Here is a 5,375-nt window from a genome sequence, read left to right on the forward strand (position 1 = left end):
GCCAAAAGGCACATGAAAAAGTGCTCTGCATCACTAATCATCAGAGAGATGCAGATCAAAACAACCATGAGATACCACCTCACACCACAGAGACTAGCACACATCCAAAAGAACAAAAGCAACCGCTGTTGGAGAGGATGTGGGGAGAAAGGGACCCTTCTTCACTGCTGGTGGGAATGCCGACTGGTTCAGCCCTTCTGGAAAACAATTTGGACGACTCTCAAAAAATTAGATATTGAATTCCCATTTGACCCAGCAATACCACTGCTGGGAATATATCCCAGAGAGGCAAAAAAGTACAATCGAAACAACATCTGCACATATATGTTCATCGCAGCACTGTTTACAATAGCCAGAATCTGGAAAAAACCCGAATGCCCCAGAACGGATGACTGGTTGAGGAAACTTTGGTACATCTATACAATGGAATACTATGCAGCTGTTAGAAAAAAGGAGGTCATGAATTTTGTAGTTAAGTGGATGGGCATGAAAAGTTTCATGCTGAGTGAAATGAGTCAGAAAGAGAGAGACAGACATAGAAAGATTGCACTCATCTATGGTATATAGAATAACAGAGTGGGAGACTAACACCCAAGAACTGTAGAAATAAGTACCAGGAGGTTGACTCCATGGCTTCGAGGCTGGCCTCACGTTCCGGGGAAAGGTCAACTCAGAGAAGCGATCACCAACTACATTGTAGTCGAAGGCCATGTAGGGGAAGGGAGTTGCGGGCTGAATGAGGGCTAGAGACTGAGCACAGCGGCCACTCAACACCTTTATTGCAAACCACAACAGCTAATTAGAGAGAGAGAACAGAAGGGAATGCCTTGCCACAGTGGCAGGGTGGGGTGGGGGGGAGATGGGATTGGGGAGGGTGGGAGGGACGCTGGGTTTACGGGTGGTGGAGAATGGGCACTGGTGAAGGGATGGGTTCCCGAACTTTGTATGAGGGAACTATAAGCACAAAAGTGTATAAATCTGTAACTGTACCCTCACGGTGATTCTCTAATTAAAAATAAATAAATTAAAAAAAAATAAAAAAAAATAAAGTTGTGTGTGGCAAAATAATAAAGATAAAGAAATAATAGAACCCAGATTGGAAAAGAAGTAAAAATATAATTTTTGCAAATGACATGATACTCTAAATAGAAAACTCTATCATCAAAAATGATTAGAAATAATTAGGGAGTTTGGTAAAATGACAGGATACAAGATCCACATATGTAGATCTGTTACTTTTCTATATATGATGAATTAGATGAAATGGATATTAAGAAAATAATTTCATTAAAAAGAAAAATTACGTGGGAGTACAACCAGCAGAGGTGAAAGGCCCCTACACTGAAACTACAGGAATAAAAGATGACCAAGAGAAATTGGAAAAATAATCCATGCTCATATACTATAATAATAAACATTATTAAAATAACTGTTGGAACTAAGAAACATATAGGTTCAAAGTAGTTTCTATCAAAATAATAATGACATTTTGGAAGGAAATGAAAAATAAAGTGAGACTAAAAATTTGTTCCGTAGGTAAAATGCCCAGTGATGCGGCAGTTTCTAGGGGTATTCCCAGAATATTCAGGCTCTATTCAAGTGACAGACACCCAAGTTATATGTGGGTGCTCCCAGAGGCACTCTTACTGATCTCAGTGGGGCTGTAAAATGCCGGAGATCAAACCCAGGACTTTTTATACAGTAAACATGTGCTCTAATAATTGAACTCTCCTTGATTTGAGTTAAATGCTTATATGGAACATTAAAGAATCTCCAATAGCCAAAGTTATTATTATTATTATTTTGGAATTTGGGCCACACTTGGCGGTGCTCAGGGATTTACTTCTGGCTCTACTCTCAGGGATCTCAGGCTTGGGAAACCATACAGGGTACTGGGGATTGATCTTGGGTCAGCTGAGTGCAAGGCAATTGCCCTACATGCTGCAGTGCTTTACCAGCCCCTAGCCAATGCAATTTTAAGAAAAGAAAAAGAAAAACAGAAGCAACATGTACCCAGATTTCAAACTATACTACAAAACAATAATAACTAAAATAGTTTAGTACCGAAACAAAAATAGTCACAGAGCTCAATAAAATAGAATCGACAATCTGGAAATAATCCATGAGTATATAGGCAGCTAATCTCTTACAAAGGAAAGAAAGCTTCTTCAACAAATGGTGCTGAGAACACTGGACGGTACCATGTGAAAAAATAAAACTAGATCATGAAAATAAACTCATAGATTAATTTCTTGAAATATTAGGCTAGAAATGATGAAATACATAAGAAAACATAGTCCATATGCTGAAGGACTTCTATTTGGAAATTCAGCTCCATTGGCAAAGGAAACAGAAGCAAGCAAGTCTAAGCAAAGAGGTCTATATGAAATGAGAAGTCTTCTGCACTGTGAAAGAAACTACTACAGAAACGAAAGGGCAACCGAGCGATTGGGAGAAGATATTTTTACATTTTTATATCTGACAAGGCATTGATATCTAAAATATATAAAGAACTTACACAACTTAACAACAAAGATGCAAGCAACCCAGTTTTAAAAAATGGCCCAAATAGACACTTTACAAAGAAGACATACAGATGGCCCATATACATAAAAAAGAAACCCGACATTTAGGAAAATGCCAATCATAATCAGAAGATACAATCTCACAAGAGTAAAAAATTACCTATATCAGAAATATTGGAAATAAAATATGTTGATAAGAATGTAAAGAAAAAGAAACTTTGGTACTGTGTTGTTGGGAATGCAGATTTTAACAGTAAATGGAAAATTATATGATGATTCCTTAAAAAATTAAAAATGAAAATACCTAATGCTCTAGTAATACCACTTATTGGACTTTATCTGAGGGATTTGAAAACACTAATTCAAGTGTACACTTGTGCCCTGTATTTATAGCAGCATCATTCACAATAACCCAAACATGGGATAAACCAAAATGTCTACCAACAGATGACTAAGTAAACTAGCTGTGGTATATCCAGTTGAACACTGCTGTTAAAAATGGTAAAATTGGAGGATTGTAGTTCTGTTTCTGTCTCAGAGACACATGAAGGCGGGTTGGTTGGTGCTGAGTTCAACTTGGTATGCAAAGTTGCTTTGGGATGGATTCCTCCTTAACTTCCTCTGCAGGGGGTTTGTGCTTGGTAGACCAGCAGCTGCAGCACTTCATCGAAGTGTAGGCACAGAAGCATTTCCAGCAGCTGTTGAGTCAGATTACAGACCTTTGTTGGGAGAAGTGCCATGGATAAGCCTGGGTCAAAGTTTGACAGTTGGGCTGATGTCTTTTTTGTAAACTGTATCAAGCGCTACATTGATCCAAGCAAATTTATCTAGAATCTACTGAAACAGATCCAGAAATCCAAGCCAGTCTTCTCAGCTCTTTCTGACTGATATCAGCATTACCTCTTTGCAAATGGAAGGTACTTCAAGAAATGAAGACCAATTGATGGGGTGGTTCAAAGAGATATTATGAGGGTATTGACTACAATCTTTGTCATTATTGGGACATCTAGTTATCATCTAAGAATTAACAAAGACTAATTTTGTATGTGTTTGCTGGGGTCATATATGTTTTTTGGTTGTGCTTTACCAATTTCATGAAAGAAGTTGACAGGTGAATGGAAGTCTACTAAATGCATATTACCATAATAAGGGGCTATGCTTTTCTCAAAGATAATTGTTCTGCTCTACATTTGGTAATTACCTAGATTCTTTGCTATAATATCATAGCATAAAGTTTGGTTTAAAGGGAACAGGTTTGGATCTCTTTCAAAGAAGTTTTATTACTGGAGTTCTAGTGAGATCTTGCTTTAATACTGTTTATCTCCTGCCAAAGATTTGATCAAGAGCGTTATTAAGGCATGTACCAGGAATATCAACAAGTGAATTGGATGGCAAACAGGAACTTCAGCAACATTAACTGCTTTCTATAATTTTAATAGTAGAACTGTTTTCTCTGATCCAATAGTTGGACCATGTCGGTAAAATTCACCACATGTATGGATTTGTTTTAGATTTCTGGGGAGATTGATATATATCTTTGTGTCTCTCAAAAAGTGGAAGTGGGAAGAAAAGCAATTTGGTAATTAATTGTAGATGTCCTTTTCCAGGTTTTAGTTATGAGTGCTGGAAAAAAAAATCTGTAATGTTCATATAGTACAATTCACCTTTCTAGTTTAATTCCCTTATACTAAGTTAATTATCTCTATGAACTTTGATGTTGTAGTAGTACAGGCTGCCTGAGAATCTAGAGGCCCTTAGCAATAAAAGACCCTTAGAAGTGAACATAATTTTCATTGTTAAAGGAAAAAGGCAACTTATAACTCTGTATCTGTTAGGGTCTCAAAAATTTAAAGATGTAGTGCCTAACCAAGTTAAAAAGAGAAGTCCAGTTAAAAACTCATTTCAGGTAGAAATACATCATATCTAATGTATAGATTCCATCCACTGCTTCCTTTTAATGAAAGCTTCTTTAAGTTTCAAAACAATTATGAAAATGTTTTTTGAAATTATAAAATCTCTGCAGTGATGGAGATTGCTCAAAGAAGTAGATTTGAGAAGGTCTTGAGTTCTATCTTTTGTGATGCCTTACACCCCCCGGAACTGTCATTGTGTCCCCAAGGGCTTTCTGGACTTTTGGACCTGAGCAGAGTGGCATCTTAGTGCCTGAATTAATTGCCAGTCCCAAGCACCAGGCCTGTATCATCTATCATTCAGAGTAGCTCCTGGACCCCCAACATGGCCAGGGAAGGACCTTCCCCCAATAAAATGAATTTGTGCCATTTGGAACAATATGGATGGTATTTGAGATGACTGCGCTAAGGAATTTAAATAAGGAAGTAAAAGATCATTTCTTGATATTTTCACTCAACGAGGAGTAAGTAAGCAAACAGGTACACAAAACTAGTTTCTGGAATCCTTGAAAACTGTAGAGGTTTCTTAAGGAAAAGTGAAGTGGATGGAGGGATGTGCAGAGCAATCTTTGCAAAATGAAGTCACAGGAGATTTGGGTGGTGGGCATAGTGGATCATATCTACTTTGGGAGGTCTTCCATGTCTCTTAAGTTTTATGATGTTATAAACTCGTGATAAATCATTTGAAGAAAGACAACAATAAATTAATAGAAAAAGGAGTCTGGATTCTTGATGATTTTTATGGACCTTTGATATTAAACTTAAGTTGACTAAAGTGTTTTATTTCCCTAAAAAGAAGCTGGGAAACTATGTGCATTGAAGTTGTAGCTGAATCTTTGTTAATAGCAGTTGAATTAAATTCGTCTATTCTACAATTGGCAATTACCCAGATTCTTTACTATAATATCATAGCAGAAAATTTGGTGTAAAAAGAATAGGT

At 37.1% G+C, this 5,375-nt stretch overlaps 1 pseudogene; it reads left to right on the forward strand.

The window, feature by feature from the left end:
- Positions 1-3,124: 3,124 nt before the first annotated feature.
- LOC101555569 (mitochondrial import inner membrane translocase subunit Tim8 A-like) lies at positions 3,125-3,413 on the forward strand (annotated as a pseudogene).
- The last annotated feature ends 1,962 nt before the right edge of the window (positions 3,414-5,375 follow it).

This window comes from Sorex araneus, chromosome 1 (genome assembly GCF_027595985.1).
Source record: "Sorex araneus isolate mSorAra2 chromosome 1, mSorAra2.pri, whole genome shotgun sequence".
Classification (NCBI taxonomy): Eukaryota; Metazoa; Chordata; class Mammalia; order Eulipotyphla; family Soricidae; genus Sorex; species Sorex araneus.